At 39.6% G+C, this 17,263-nt stretch overlaps 1 long non-coding RNA gene across 1 annotated transcript; it reads left to right on the plus strand.

The window, feature by feature from the left end:
• The first annotated feature begins 1,172 nt into the window (after positions 1 to 1,172).
• Positions 1,173 to 16,178, plus strand: LOC132323303 (uncharacterized). Its single transcript, XR_009485312.1, has 3 exons — positions 1,173 to 1,272; positions 14,772 to 14,846; positions 15,452 to 16,178. It is a non-coding gene; the product is annotated as an uncharacterized LOC132323303 (long non-coding RNA).
• The last annotated feature ends 1,085 nt before the right edge of the window (positions 16,179 to 17,263 follow it).

The raw sequence follows: 17,263 nt of genomic DNA on the forward strand, positions 1-17,263 counted from the left end.
AGCGGGGCAGAAATGTTCAGTCTGGCAAGAAACTATGAGCTACCAGAAGCAGAAATAAGGAGCTGACCCTTCTCACTGCCAGAAGTCCTGGTGTCCTCCAAGGCAAGGTGTAGGCAGCTACAGACATGACCTGAGAATGAAGAACTTGTGCAGTGTTGGTTTCGGTCTCACAAAAATGACTAGCTCAGGAACTCCTGTAAGAGAAATTCAAGGAAGCGAGTAACACCATAGCAGTAGAAGTTTTTAAAACACCTACATTTGATGAATTTGGGAAGATGATGCTCTGACCCTGTTGACTTTAAAAGAATTGTAGCCTTCTTCCTCTCCTATATACCCATAACTGGCATATGAATCTACAGGCTGAAAACTTGCAGATAGGTTTTAGGTGGCTTTGAATTTTCTGTTTATCCAGAGAATAGGAAGGGCCGGAGGGTTGTTTTTTGGTTTGTTTCTTTTTTTTTTTTTTTTTTTTTTTTTTTTTTGCATTGTCTTTCCAGCCTAACTCATAAGGATTGTCCCCAAAATTAGAAGGATGGGAAGTTTCTTTCTCACATCATCCTTAACCTAGGATGGTTGGCATAACACAACTACAAAAGTGCATTTCATTTCAACAGAAACTCCATGCTCTGGATAACAAGAATGAGCATACAACATAACAGAAATGGAAACAGAAAATTGTAACATGCATTGAATTTATGTTTTTTTTACTAGCAACATAGCTAATGGCATAAAATGAAGTTTTAACTCTCCGATACACCAATTGTTCTGTCCCTCTTTTAAAAAGTGCTGGACACTTTTAGAGAGACAGCAAACAGATTCAATGAAACTGAGTAAGTAATTACACAAAGACTCACAGACATTACCAGAGACCAGCCATGACCACAGCAATAGATCCAGGTTTCCCTGACACTTGTCATAGGGACTTTGTTGGCCCTTTGCTGTCCTCATGAGTTTGGCCAAAGCAGGTGGAGGAAAGGGCAGTATCTTCCGGATTTCCATCTAAAATTCCTAAGGTCTGTTGGGTTAGTTTTGCTATAATTGGCTCATTTCCTTGTGTTGATATAAGTAAAGGCATGTTGCCACTCTGGCTTCTGTCTTGGAAAATCTCAGCTTGTATTCTTGAGTAGAACATCTTACTGATTTTAAAGATTTACCACAAGACCACAAGATCTGTTCCTTTTTGAAGGAATGAACCGTTCCTTTCGAAGGAATGACCTGGCTTCTTCCTGCCATCCCATCTCAACGGCAAAGGAAGTCTGTAAGTGTGGAAAGGTAAGGATATTTACCGGTTATGAATTCCTGGAAGGTAAGTACTTCACTGCCAAAGAGTTGTCCTTCCAGTCTTAGATTCCAGCAAAAATTCCTGGTCTTAGTGTATTTTGGAAGATTTTTATAGAGCTCAGCAGAGTAGGTTTTATACTTAGAAGATATGCATGGTTTTGCATTGAAATCAACATTAATAGAGGAAAAAAAATCCTGCTTTTAGAATCAAATCCTTCTTGGAACCAAAATCTCAAAATGAGATCTGGAAGTTAAGATGCTTAGAAACAGATAAAACCTTTTGCTCAGAATCTCTGGCATTCATGGCACTATAGTAACACATCAGTCAGACTATTCAGTGTATAAAATACAAGGTTTTAAGACAGATTACAAAAGATTAATTGTGCCTGCAGCTTTACACCACTGATAGATCGTGCCTGCCTTGGGAGCAGTGAAGGTGTCAATGGGGATATTTTATAAAACAGAGTTTCATTGTGTGCAAACTTTTATGCAGTGAGTAAGACAGGGGAAGGCACTGGGTTATAAAGCATCTACATACACGTGTGAATGCACACACACAAGACACTTGTGTGCTGTGAAGCACACAATAAAGGTTTGGACATCTACAACCTGAACAGCATCTCTGCACATTTACATCTGGAATATGTCATTCAAGTTAGAGTGGATTGTTAAGACTAAATAAAACACCTAAAAGAAATGAAAGTGAATAAAGACACATTTGCAAACAGCAACACAATTATTTACATTATATATTATTGTATTTGATCTCTTAATATCTACTGCTAGGAATATTTACTTTCTGCCACTGAAAATTTCTATACTGTAAACATTGCTCTAATTCTGCAGATTCTAACACATGATCTTGAGCCTCTTCAAGATAAGGACTAGGCTCCTAAAGTCTTGAGCAAGTAGACACTCCAAATCATTTGCTATCTCGAGCCAAGCTGGGCAGATGCTGGCAGATGTGTTAAAGTGCTGCAGCTGGCCAAGAAACTTGTCTTTGAAGAAAGAATGCTGGAAAGTTATAGGAATGGTCACTTTTCATATCAGAATAAAGCACAATAGAAATAAAGTTTATGTTCAGAAAAAGATAACTCTTCCATCACTAATGCATGAGATTCTGTTTAACTTGATTCTCTGTATAATGCAATAGTTTCAATAGATGTTGACAGTCTGGACAATTTAGCTTGAAGAACTGAATTTCAATGGGATATAGGCTTCAGGTTTACTTACCATCCTAAATTTTCGCTACTTTCTTTTAAAGAAAGAGATCCAGAAAGAGCAAGGTGGTAACTAAATTACTCTTACCAGCATGATTACTAGAAGACTGGAAGTTCTGAAGTCCTGTCTTGAGCTGAAGTTGGAAGGAGCTAAATGCACAAATAACAGAGGCATGCAGTTTTCTCAGTGACCTACACTCAGCTGCAGCATCTACACAGAATTATGGCACTATAGGATAACTCCATAACTATTTGCAGTGATACCATGCCCAGGTATGAGTTCCCATTTCCCAGCTTTCAGATACCAGCTGATCCATATATAAATGCAACCAAATAACTGGTTTCCTATGGGCCAGACACGTTGACAATGGCTCTCTGAGGATTTGGGTTCTGCAGTTTAGTAGCATATCAACTCAAAAGCCAGCAAAGCCTCTCCAGGCTCTCTCTATTCACATATAAACAGAGATAACCAACCTTACACACCGCTCTGATATGCTTTTAGTGAATCAACATAAGTTCTTTAAAGAGACTTCCATAGTATCATATCATTGCAGTGGGGGAAGTCTGTGCCTTGTGCCCCTGCTAGAAAAAGGACATAAAGAATTATGACTTGGCTTCCCAAGGACCATGTAAAGGGATCTGAAGTACCTAACAGATTATATAGCATTTACATACAAGCACTGCAATGATAGCTCCTAAAGGCTATGGAGCCTGTGTGACTGAAAGGCAGGCAGGGAACCTTGGTAGGACTGTACACCTATTGTTTCCATGGATAGTACACCTACTGTATACTGGGATCCAAACTCATTCTGCAGCTGGATCCAAGCTTCTAACCCCCAAAAGCTAACTGGAAATGTGAGAGAAAAAAGTGGGAGAGAAAGATTTCTTTGTTTATAAAATGTGAATTATTAGGCAATGGCAACATCGACAAACATTTTTCAGTGTCTGGCAGTCTGCAACAGTCTACTAGCTGCAGAGAACTTTTTATTTTATTTATACAGAGTGTTTGCACCTAATTAAATGAAAAAGTAGAAATGTGCAGAACTACCTGAAAGTAATTCAGGGAGCTGTCAAAAAAGGAGAATTTTTTTTAAAAAAGGAAAAGACATATTTCCCCCACTTTGTGGGTGGTGAGTTGAACAGAGGGATCTGTGTCATGGAGCTGCTGACCCTAAGAAAGAGTGCAATTCTTACACTTACATCATGCTATGTGGGGTCAGGTGTTGTCATGTGACAGGCCATGACCCTCATATAAATCATTGCCATGTAAACTGTTCAAATCACACTTCATTTCATGGAGACTGAGCAGTCCCAATAAAAGAATGAAGATATCTGGTCATAAAATAGCAGCTGCAATATTAGTGATACACAAAATTAATTCAATTATTTTTTCTGAGAAGCAGAGGCAAACCAAACTTTTGGCTGCTCTTGGTTGGTGTTATTTGGCCAGGGGAGAGTGGTAACTTCTACTTTCTTCTTTTTTCAAGGCTTTGCATCAGTTTAAAGGGTGAAAGTTATGTAGCAGTGTAGAAAATGATGTAGTTTTACCCAAATGGTTTATCTGTGTTCTCTGTGGGCATCTGTAAAAGTCTAGGTGGATAAGAATCTAATACCTTGCCTAGATTTCTATGTAGAGCCTGCAGACAAAACATTCCCGTTTCACAATTTCATCTGGTTTCTCATTCTCTCCAACCTTCACCAGCCACGACCTGCAGTTACATGAGAAGGGCAATTAATTTCAAGGCTGCCTTCATCTACTCAGTCTATAGCTGCTGAATGCCCCACACTGTGGATATATGGCATGGCATGAGCAAGTATGGAATGTGGCTCATCTTCTCACAGTCCCAGGGCAACAACCAGATAAAAGACAGTTCCTTCCTGAACTCTCACTGATGTTGTGGGTCTTCTCCAAAGCAGGCTGCCTACCTGCATCAGCAGGTGCTGTGCTGCATCCCCTGCACACACAGAGCCAACAGGGACCAACACACGAGAGCTGACCTTCAGTATTTATCACAAAACCTCACACCATCTCCCTCCACTCCTATTTTAAGTGCCTCCAACCACCTGTGAGCTGCCATGTATGGAAACCCAGGAATACTACAGGGCCAGTGGCAGGAGGACTTTGGCCCCAGCAAAGTTGGCACCTCCCTGGCACACAGCTCATAGCATGGAATTTCCTTCTCATTGCAGAATTGTGCTCCAGCACCTCTGCTTTGGTTTTCAAAGGGACACCATTTGCAAACAGATCCCTGCAAATATGGAAAAAGGAGGAGTCCCTCAGAGCTGCAAATGTTCCCAACCAGCTGTGGGGAATACACAAGGCCGTGGTTATAGTGTTTGTCACGCTTCCAGCATAGCAATTAATTTGTCTTTTATTTTACCAGTCACCTGGTAAAATTTGTCACTATTTTACCAGGCACCTTTCGACTTTTGTGTCTCAGCTTCCTTCTCCAGCTATTTCCTAGGAGTTTGTTTGACTGCCTTCTAAGGAATCTTCCCTAAACCTTAAGGCACCCTCATTTGTCGCCAGGTGTTAGCTCTGCCATCTAGTGCTGTGTCTGCCACAGGGTGGTGTGTCACAAAGCCGTGGCTGCTGTTCAAAAGCTGACTGGTCAAACGCTAAACCACCAAAAACTTACAAGCTGACTAAACTGACTTGACATTTTTTGTGCCTCCTGGGAGTGGGTCACCAGTCTATTTCTAATCATTTAAACAGCAAACCTCTTAAACACAGCCTGCCTAAACCCCAGCATTTTACAGCACCAACCGGTTCAACTAAAATCTATTTATTGCACATTTAAGTGGCTCAACCTGTGGCACTGATCCACCCCACAGGTTCTTGGCTGCTGGGGGTGTGACCAAGAGTTGTGTTGAGCAAGGGCAACTGAAAAAGTTCTTTACTTCAGTGCCTGGAATTAAAGGTCCCAGTGAAAGGAACAGTGAGCCAAAGGGAGTACAGGGCTCTGCTGAAGCAGAAGGTTTTTATGGCAGACTGTCACAGCAACCAGCCATGGTACAGTCAGGAAATATAAGTGAGTTTTGGCCTGGATGCTGTGCAGTTTGCAAACCTTATGCAAGAACTTGTGACAGTGCTTTGCACTAAGCCAGTAGCCTTTTTAAGTAGAGTTTTATGCAGACTCTGAAGTGCTGTGTTTTCCTAATTCCACTTGGGGGAAATGACATTACTCAAACGTGCTGTAGCAGTTAGGATAAAGTTGCCATGTTTACTAACTCTGCAGAACTGAGTACAGAGAGTTGAAAGCAAGGCTGTTGATATCAGTATTTGAAATGCCTTCCCTCCTTACACAAGCCAAGCATGTCATTACTAAGGTCACTATAATTTTTGGTAAGACAATAAAGAATAGGAAAATGGGAAATGCCGAAGAAGCTTTGAGTCTTTCTTGTCATAGCTGCTCATTTGTACTTGGGAAGAAAACAACATTCCACAGTCCCCATCTTCCCTTTTTCCACACAGCATGCTTTCAGGCCAGACTTTTTTCACACCTCCCCATGATCTTTCCAATATATACAGGTACTTCAGAAACATGGAACTGAGCATTTGGGAGCATAAGGCTTCTGAGTGATGTGTAAAGATCATTGGAAAAATTAGTATAACAGAGAATAGATTAGAAAAGCTCATGCAGATGAAGAGGTTTCCAAGCTCCTGTGGGAGTTTGGAGAATTGAAGCATGGAGAAGAGGACAGAAGGAAAATTATCAAGCTCTTTTGCTCGTAGGCTAAGGAAGCCTAATTTCTGTTTTCTCAATTCCCCCACCTCCATCTTTTCAGCAAATTTGTTTATCAGGTTTCTCTCAATCTCTTCTTCTGCATATTTTTTGCATCTTTCCTACAACATTTCAGCTTCTGAGTCTCATGGTGACACTCAGCTCTTCTGGTGGGATGTGTGGGCATGGGGGTATGTTAAATACCCAGGCAACTTATATCAGCAGCCCTACTTGCCAACAGTTTCACAATAGTTAGGGTTCACTTTGGGAGCATCACCTTGCATCTTCTCCCTTTCAAAGCACCCTTCAGTTTGTGTCAGGAAAATGGATACACAACATTCAAACCACGTTCACACTACCTGCCAAATACCACCCAAAACACCTGAAGTTGACCATATTTCCATCCTTGCAGTAAATCCAATCATCAGGAGCTGACTAACAATTGAACAACTGTTAAGGCAAACCCCACAACCCCCTAATAGTGGTGGGGGTTGGGCAATAACATAATTTGTGTACCAAAATATGGTCTTAAAAGTCTATGAGTTACTGTCCATCCCTGGAACTGGTCAGCTCTTGCAAATGGGTTTGAGTTGAATAATGTAAGGAACTGTAATTGGTGTGCCCACAAATGCCTGGCTACTAACATTGCAACCATTGATTTTTATTACCCACTACAAAAATAGTAGTGTATTATTATTAGCTAAAAAAAATCCCATGAAAATATAAATATGTTGTTACATTAAATTTAAATGGACACCAAAACATGCTCTTTTAGCAGTGGAAATAGCCAGGACATTTTTGATATTAAAATATTTATTTAGAAAAAAAAGACCTATTATCCCTCATCTGGTTAAAAAAAAACAAAACAAGAAGAAAAATCAACACTGTGTGTCCTCAAAGAATTGATAATTTAAACTCCGTAAGTAGAAGGAAATTTGTAATAACTCTGTATTCCTAGGCCAGTTCAAGGGTTGAATATTCCTATTGAGAAGATGAGCAATTCTTTTTAGCATATTAATCATATATTTCATTGGCAAACAAAACTGAGCTCTGCCCTGAAGTTTGGAACATCTGCAATTTGTAATTGTACAAAGAGGCTGGGAGAAGGGAATCAAAACAGAAGCTTTTTGTGTGTACGTGCATGCATGCATGCACACCCACACGTGCGGGTGGGTGTGCTCCTGTGGGTGTAGGAGAAGGAGGGAGGGAGGGAGGGAGAGAGGGAGGGAGAGAAAAAAGGAGAAATATTTTCCTTGCTTCTTTATTTTTGCAGCTCAGGACCTGGCAATAGGTGATTTCCAGGCATGGATCTAATGGTGCAGACTTCATTGTGTGCTGATAATGCCTAAATTATATATGTGGCTAAGGCTTCCCGCTCAGAGAACTTCTGTATTTTTCCTGTGTGCCTCATGAGCATGTGATATGTTTGGTTAACTGTATGAAAAAGATGCTCTAAAGGATCAAATTAAGTTAGATTTAAAGTTCAATATTCGCAAAAGAAAAAAAGCCTATGGGATAGGAATGTTAAATAGCAAGCTATTTAATAATTAAATCATTTTTTTTAAAAACCCATTTTGATAAATAGACTAGTATTTAATTATACAATAAATATGATCTAATTTTAGTAGCTGAGGTATTGCTGACCAAGTTACTTTACTAAAAGTCAATTTTAAATCAGCAACAAGTTATTGACCAACACATAATGCCTGAAATAAGTCCTGTCTCAATGTTGTTTGGTCTTTAGTGTTAGCATATTTATCAATCCATCTTTTCTTTTTATTTGCCTCAACTTTTTCTGTCTCTTTCAGTCTATTTGTTGCCTTTGCAGAGCACAACCAGTACTTACTACTAGGCCAAGCAGTCTTAAGGGAGGAAAGATGAGAGAGGGCTTTGCATGTGAATGCCAAATGCAAATATTCTGTGCCTTTGTGTGCAACAGAGAGAAGATAATGAAAGTTCAAGTTTTTTCTGTGTTTCAGAAAAAGGTCAGAGTCATATCACAATAGCCATCTGGTCAGAGTTATATTACAATAACCATCTTTGCTTCTTACAGTGCTTCTTTAGTTATGTATTTGTCATTCAGTGAGAAACTTCTTTCCAGGTAGATTGTGTACAAGAACCCTTATTCTAATTTTGCCTTTGCATTTGAAATCTGGGGAGGGGAAGTCCTGACATTTACCAGGATTAAATATGGCTCACCAACTACAACAAAGCTAAATCCAACCTCCCTAACTAGATACCATGCTAATTACTCTTCATTCCATAGGGATACAGGATACATGGAGTGGCTAAGCAGGGACTAAACCTGACACACCTATTTCACAAGCTCTAAGAGTAGATGGTTGCAAAGAGAACATGTTATGGTTCATGTTACAGAAATCTTGCTAGCTCTCTGACATATTTAAAAGAAGATGGGAGGCAGTTCAATGTACATTAAGTAGGACAGCTCCAATTTTTGGGCCAGAGAGAGAAGCATAAAAGAGTTAGTGCAACAGAAAGACAATTTGACGTCCCATGAAAGGGGTAAGAATGCTACAGGAGACACAGTAGCAAAAACATACAGAAGAGTAAAAAGGGAAGCTTCTTCTAAAATAGAGAAGAAGCTTTTCCTTTGCAGAAATATCCAGACTTCTGTGTTTTGCTGAATGGTTCCTTCAAATCTTCTGCAAGTCATATATCACATATACTGTGAAAAATCAGACTGTGATAGCCCTCACCAGAGCTACCTGCTAAAGAAAGCAAATTTTGCAGATTGAATTTCAGACCTAAGAATTTTAAGACTGTCCCTCCAACCCAACTCTCTAAAGATCTCTGAATTTCAAGTTAACTTGGCCCTGCAGAAGACACATAAATGTGGAACTACACAAGTGTGCAGCATTTAGAAGTTTGAAAATACCTGGTCTCCAAAGGTCCACCTGCTGTTGCCCATTTGCTTTGGCAGCACTAATTCCTGGCTAAATACTGGCACAATTTGAAATAATTAATTACAGATACATAGCTATTTATAGCCCTAATAGATTCCAGAGCTCCCAAGCTGCTGTCACACTAAAGGACAGGTATAGGCAGAATTATCTTTGCTCTTTGTTAGCTTTGCTTTCTCCTCCTAAATCTTTCCCATGCCAAATATTTCTGTCCTCCTACTTCATCTTGGTTTCCATCCTTGCCCTCCTTTCTCTTTTTTGTTTCCTTAAGTTGCTGTCTCTCCTTCCCTAGCTCTCTGTTCTCATGATTTTACTCCTATTAACTTGTCCATTTTCTTCTTCTTCTGTCCTGCCTTAGACTATAGCAAACAAAACAAAACACGAGGTGAACAAGATGAATGGTTTTACCTGCAGTAAGTTTATTGCACATCTTATGATACTTGGTACATGAAACCTTAGCATAGGACTAGGGCTGGACTTGAGAAATAGTAATTTTTATTTGGAAAAGAGAAAGCAGCTTTCTAGTACACATGGTTTCTGGGAAAACATTATCTGAGCGTACCCTGAAGGCTAAGAAACCAAAGGCAACCTCAAATTGATTATTTTTAAGCCAGAAGGCAAATAAAAAGTAACTCCAAATTGATTATTTTTAAGCCACCCTCATCATGTATGATTTTGGAACACTTAGAGCTGGCAACAGTGCAGCACAGATCAAGCAGAGGATTTGCCAAAAATCAGTCTGAGCTTTCTCCATACATTTGTTTCCTCTTCTACTCTTACCTTAAACCTTTGTGCAGGATTTTTTAGGACGGACTGTTAAAATCTGTTGCTTGCAAAACAGCAGCGTGTACCCTGAAAATCTGAGAAAACAAGAAGTGGTGATTGAAAAAAGGAATAGAGGAATTTTGTGACTGTCGTGCTTCCTCCTTTCGCAATTCCTAAGTGTGGATGGGCTCTGAGTCTGGCTCTGAAAACAATATACACTTCTGCCTCATTTCTGTGGCTGGTCCCCCAGGCCACCTGTCGTCTTGTGATCACAAAGACCAAATAATGGCGAAAGAGAAAGGCAGTGTGACAATACTGGCAAGTGGTGAGCGTGATTTGCGCTCAGGAACAAAAAGGGAACACGCTAAGCCACAGCATCATCTCTCTTCACCTTGGGCTTGAGGGGTATTGCTTAGCTTTGTTTTTAACAGACTCAAAGATGTCTCAGTAACGGCTTAGCTTGCATAAAAAAACTTCTCCAAACTTGACCAGATCTTTGTGATGGGTGTTTGACTCTCATCAGCCTTTGTTATTTTTATTTTGTTTTATTATGAGAGGGAGCCGAAAAATTACAAGCCTGTGATGATGTTCCCAGTTCTCAGTTGTTTTCCTTCTGTTTGTGTAGACAAGGTGTCTGGCATCCTGGTCATACTGAAAATACCCCATGACATGTGCCTCTCTGTGCAGCTGCTATCTTATTTTTCAGTCCCTTCCAGGCATGAATTTATCTCTTCCACTCTGAGAGATCTAAAGCTCAGAAATCAGAAACTGTGGAGTCCAGAAGGGAAATAGCACATGAAGAAGAAAAACAGCTATTTGCAATGATAGCGACTGAGGTTTTTCCAAGAAATTCTTATTTTGTGTATTCCTCTGCCCACGGTGTTTCAGTTTCTGCGTGGGTCAGTTTGATGGATCTGAACTGGAATGACGTGCTACACCATCAGGGCAGAAACAAGCACAGAAAGCTTGGCAGCGCGGCTGTTGGCCGCCTGCTGGGGTCGAGCATATGGAGGTTAATGGGCGAGCCAGGGCTCGGCTGCTGAGAGCGAGCCATGGAAGGGGTTCAGCAATTCCTGTCCAAGCAGAAGCGAGCAGGAGGGGTTTGTGGGTGCCCTGCAGAGGTGCGTGCCTGCCATGACTGCATGCATGGCGTGAGGAAGACGGATGTCTCTAAAGCCTCAGCAATGCTAGGGGATCACAGACTCAAGCTCACCTTTCCTGAAGTGCACCAAGCTGTTCCTGCATGATAATGTCACCCTGTTCCTCTTCTGTGTGCAGGCACACCTGTCTCCTTCCTAAACATTCTTGCCGTTTCTATGTTTTCATGTTACTGAGTAAATGGGAATAAAACTGGTTCTAAACTTACCCTGTTCCTTTCCTGAGCCACACAGGAAGATAAGGTGCTTAAAATCTGCAGTAATATCCAAGGCTGAATGGTGTATTTAAAAGCTGGCAGAAAGTGGCCTTTGAAGCAGCACCTTTTCGAGAGTCAAAGGGTCTCTCAGAGATAGAGCCAAGCTGCTAGAAAAATTCCTGACTGTAACATTCATTTGTCCAGTTCATAAATCTGCCTCCCTATTCTTCAAAGTGCCAAAAGTTATCTAGCCAGACATCCAGCTTTTATAAGACAGTCTAATAAGCTGTCTGGCTCAATTAGTTGAACTCTGGTGGTGCTCCAGATTTTCAGTCAGCAGACCACTTTGTAAGGAAAATATCTGCTTGCAGACCCTGTTCCCTTCCAGTGCTGGTAGTTTAACCTACAATGTTACAGTTCTTAAATGTTTTTTTCAATGAACCACAAAAAAAAAAAGCTCGGCAGTCCATCCACACACCACAGTTGCAGCTCCTCAGTTCCTCAGTCTCTTTTTTTTTTGGCCTTCTTCACTGTAAATGGTGGAAGCAATATTTCCTATCTGCTGGATGGTTGTGCAAAACATATTGTGGAAAATATTAAAAGCTACATACTTGGTTATGACTGAAAAATTCTGAGTACATAAGTACTATTTGGGGTTTCTTCAGCCTGAGCTCACTCTGTTCTTGGATAATCCCATAACAGACTGTTCCATATGACTGCAGATGTAAATGGCCCCACAGAAGCTGGACTCTATTACCAGGTTAGGCTGTATAGCCAAGTTATATCTAATTTCTGTTTCCATTACAACTTCTAGTACACAGCTGATATGGCTCACCTAAACAGAAGCAGTCCTTATAAAGCACAGTTAGGACTTCTGATCAATAAAGAGTAAAATAACTACTAGAATTACAGACTTGATGTGATAACTCTTTCTAAAAAATGACTCACTTAAGAAAGTAACTTTTTTTACTAGCTACTCAATTAACCTAATCTTTCAAGTTTTACCTTTGTCAGTCAGCATATATACTGAGAGATTCACTTTCTCTCCAGGCAGACAAGGGATAGAGATGCTTTTTCCTTCCTTTGTTTCTACTGTTCACCACTAATGACTTCAGGAACCTCCCCACCAGCAGTCCCAAGAACCTATCTGCCCTGGTGATCCCTCACTAGTGACGTAGCCATAAGTAAAGCAGCCACAGAGGCAAAACTTTAGGGTACAAAATCCAACCAGAAACCTGAAAAGCCGGAGTTTCATAACGAATCATTTCCCATCATTTCATGCAAGGTTCCTTTTTTTTTTTTTTTTTAATGTAGGCCATGCAAAACTTATTCAAATGTGTTCTATCCTCCGACTGAAAGTTGACAGTGATAAAATTCTCAGTCATGCAAAACACAAAGAAAAAAGGTAAATACACAGTAGGAATGCAGTGTTATTAGAGCACTTATGTGTTCAAGATTTACTACATTTTAGCAAGCAAATTCAGCAAAACCATGTGGATTAATTTTTGTCTGTGTTTAGTTTTTGGATTTTGAACAACCTTTAACAATACAAAGTGAATCCAAATAAGATGCAACTTCTGTATTAACTGTCATTGATTTAATTCTGTACAAATTGTTCAAATAAAGGCTTAACGTATAAGACAACAACTTATCATCCTGTATGAAGAAAATATCAGAGAAGAAAAGCTAAACTTGTTACATGGACTTCAACACATTCTAGAGCAGACCTTATTTTCATAAACTTCAAAAGTTAATATGCTATTTATACGGGAGATAATCAGCAGGATTACGTGGAAAGATGCTGGCACTGTAGCACACACAGTAAAACAATTCTCAAAATACTAGTCATTATTTTCAATTATGTTTTTTATTTGATTGTTAGAAGCCAATCCTGTTGATCCAGCAATATACACTTGGCTTTGCAGCCACTGTTGCTGCTTCGTAATGTCTTGGGAAATCCTATGCCTTTGAAACTCCATGCAAATCATCAAAAAGGAGCCAACATTAACACTCAGGCTGAATTAGAAAATAGAAAAATACATGAAGAAAGTTGTTTAAGGACAAAGTTGTCTCCAGCTAAAATTAAGCACTGATTCACAGTGACATTATGAAAACACTGAACTGTACATTAAAATTCCTAAACATCGCTGCTATTCACAACAGGCCAATGCAAACATTTGTTACTTCTCTGTCTGAGAGGGAATTTGTAAGTTAGGAAAATGATGTCAGTACAAAAGAATTCAAAACTAATTTTATCTGATTGGCAAGTGAGTTGAAGTACTGAGATACTAAATAAATATTTGACAGCACCATTCCATAGTATAATTTATTTCACATATGCACTAAATTAAAGGGAAAGCTTTCCTAAACTGCAAGCAATTTCCAGGCAAACCACTAAGCAGGATGGTGGTGATCACTGCCATTGTGTCATGGCACAGCAACTTCCTACCCTTGCAAAGGTCACCAGAGTTTTGAGTGAATAATCAAAACCACAAGGCAGAGAATGGTAGAGCAGGTCCAATTTTGTCACACTTGTGACAGGGAATTTAATTTTATACCACTGAGCATTTCTGCTTATGAGGATGAGGAAACAATGCTGAATGCCTGGCCTTGTACTTGTGTCAACAGGGCTATCGCTATGGATAAGCAGCTCAGAGTTTTGCCTAGCAATTGGCATTGCTGGGAAAATTCATTCCTGCATGATAGGCCTGTTGTTGAGATCCTATTTTAAATTTTTGATGTGTCTCAGTAAGGGAGAGCGTGGAAATGTGTTATTCATGACCAGTTCTCTTGGGCACACAATGGCACAGGGGAGATACAGGAGGTGGGATATACAAACTATTAGATGGGATGTGCAAACAGACCCAGGACTCAGAAATACTTTCAGAGTGTATACCAAGATTCAGTGTGGGCCATTTCTTGTTGTGTGGCGAAATGGAAGTTGCAGAGGTGCTACATGTTTAGGTCCCCACAATTTTGTCAAGGTTGGTCTGTTCAGTGGTTCCTTCCAAAGTAGATTTTCTATGAAAAGTTTGGTGATCTGACATACAAGCAAAGGAGAAAGAGTCTCAGGTCATTACAAGGGCATAGAGCTGCATTTGTAATACTGTAATTATGGAGAGAGATAGTCAGCCTGGTTTAGACCTTGCTGAAACACTAGGGCCAAAGTTAGAACTGAAATTCCCTGAAATTGAGAGGCTTTCATGCAAGATTTTTATTAAATCCCCTGTAGAGACAATAAATAGCTGCAAAGTTCAGCTTGTTTATATCCCAGAGGACTTACCAAGGGCAAGTTTTATAACTAATTATGGGGAAATATAGGTAACACTCAAAAAATGCAAGCCTTAGCTATATGTAATATATGGTTTGTAATATCATATACTTTTAAAATTGCTGTACAGCTTATGACAGTGTTTTGGACACTAAATATAAAACAAAAACTATTCCATTCTAATTTCACTTACAAAACAATCACCATAAAATTTGTGCTTTTTTCCCTTTACAGAAAAAGAAGAGTTGTAGGCATCTATTGTCAAAAAACCAAAAGAAATGAAAGGCAAATGAAAACCTGATTTATATGGTGAGATTAAATTCAGAATGACAATTTTATCTTTTTTCTTTTTTTAATAGTACATTTTATGGTTTTTATTTCATTTTCTCCCTTAACTTAGAGAATATCTACTGGTTATCCTACAAATCATGAAACCTTAACTAACAAATCTTTAACATGCTTGAACTATTAAAAGGAAAGTGAATACAGACAGCATTGGCGGTCGTACATTAATCTTCACACTTGATATAACAATTTATATCATACATGAATATACATGGTCTCCTCGACATATTTTCTGTCATGTACGCAGGGTCCTTTTTCTAGAGAATGCTCATACAGAAACATGCATTTGTTGTGAAGCTTTCCTAACACAGTGCTGGGTCCGTATGGCACTTTGGCATTATTCTGGGTGAAAAGCATTACATGCACATAAGCTGTGTCATTTAAAAAAACAATTTGGAGATTAGAAAGGGTGAAAGCGAGAAAGAAATTGATAGTTCTGAAAGAAAATAGAGGTGCTAGGAAGTCAACGTTTTATCTTCCTAGACTTGCAGTGCAATATAATCACCAGCCTGAAGTAGCTGTTCACTTTGTTTAGCATAGTAAAATAAACTCTCTTTGTGTGCATCTAGGTTCTGCAGCACTTTGGAACTGACTACAAATCATGACTATGGAAACACCAGCAACAAACAATTTTCTGACAATGAGCAGGAGGAGTCAGAAGGTTGACTCATAAGTCAGCACCTACTCAGTTACCTACTACTGATTTCTTCAGAGGTCTCAATATCTTTTGTAATTTTTCCTGTTTTAAAACTTTCAGCTAAAATGTCTACACACAGCAGCTGTACACGCAATCCTATGGGCAAGTACACCTGTCCCCAAACTGGACACAGAAAGGATAGAACTGTTTGGATTGAAGAAGTTGAAAGAGTTATTTGAATGACAGGTTTAGGTAATTTGATGTATAATTTGTAGCAGATGTTTGAACTGTCTGTATTACTTCTAACTACAGGGAAAATAATAACTGTTAAATTTAATAGCGTCTCTGAGAATATGAATGCATGGTGAATATGAATTGTGGCATACCAAATGAGAGTAGTTTTAGTAACATTTTAATTAAACAGCTACTGGGAATGCCAAATCATGTGCTCTTAAATTGGTGAAATTCAAGGAAAATACATTACAGCTACATCTACCTGTGACCACACCTCGTGTGAGCTGAAGTATGATATATACTGGTATCTGACTAGGCGAAGTGCTACACAAGAGCTGACTTATTCTTTGGTTACTCTAAAATTGTCAGAAAACACGTTGGTTTTGACAGGAAATAACTTTTAATAAAGGATATTGGCACCACAATACCTTATTGTTTTCAATGTTATATTACTGAGAAATAAATTTTTGGTAGGTGAGAAATTTTATCATGGGATCTAAAGGCAATTGCACTGCTCTTCTTTCTCTGATCTTTAGGTACATTGACTTCCAGCTTTTCCTTCATTGTTCACTCCTGTCATGACCCCAGTGCAATGCTGGGTAGTCCATCAAAATGTACCAGTTTCTCTTCTGGCCTTTTCTGAGCACAGGCTTCACTTCCTGCTGATCCACATAGTGCCTGGGGAATTGGTTCCTTTTGAAATGAGGTTGGTTTACCACCCTGTGTTGTAAATGTCACTCTAAACAGAGCAAACACAAACACATACATTGGTTTGGCTTATCTGTGTCTTTCATATTCTCCGTGTTATGCTCCAGTAAATTTTACCACAGAACCTTTGCAATAGGCACATTCCTCCCACCCAAAGCCTAGTTCTCTACAAATGTGCTTACGCAAATGCCTTGCCTCTCAGTATCATTTCCTAGTTCATTTCTGCAGTTTGGCCATTCTTGCTGCCAAGTGTCATTTTCATCTGGACAGGGTAAAAAGACAAGCAAAGAAAAATATGTCTGCAAAATTAAAAAATTGATAAGGCAAGTGGAACTGATGTTTGCTTGTTAGTGATCTCAGATTTGCAACAAGGGTATGAAATTAAGATTCTCGGACTTCTAATCAGCTGAGGAAAATCAAATGATAGGAGCAAAGGGGTTGCTATGAAAAATTAGGACAGTCAGTGCCTCACTCCTGACTCACTGAACAAGGAACCTGTCTGTCTCCGTTCATTACAAAGGGAACACAGACACTGTGTTTGTAGAGCCAGCACATGCAACACATGTACTTCTATGATGTCCATTACACAAAGGCTGAAGCTCAATTGGGAATATCTGCAGCCCTAGACTATCCTTACCTTTTCTGAGAAGAAACACCTTTTGATTCATCCATCTGCAGGACAGCTGGAACCTTCAGGCTCCAGGACCGTGCTAACAGAAGAGGTAGGTGTGAGAGGTAAAGCCAGAACAAAGTAGCATGCCCTCATCTGGGATCCAAGTAGCATCCCCTCATCTGGGTCACA

The sequence above is a fragment of the Haemorhous mexicanus genome, chromosome 1 (assembly GCF_027477595.1).
Source record: "Haemorhous mexicanus isolate bHaeMex1 chromosome 1, bHaeMex1.pri, whole genome shotgun sequence".
In the NCBI taxonomy this organism is placed as follows: domain Eukaryota; kingdom Metazoa; phylum Chordata; class Aves; order Passeriformes; family Fringillidae; genus Haemorhous; species Haemorhous mexicanus.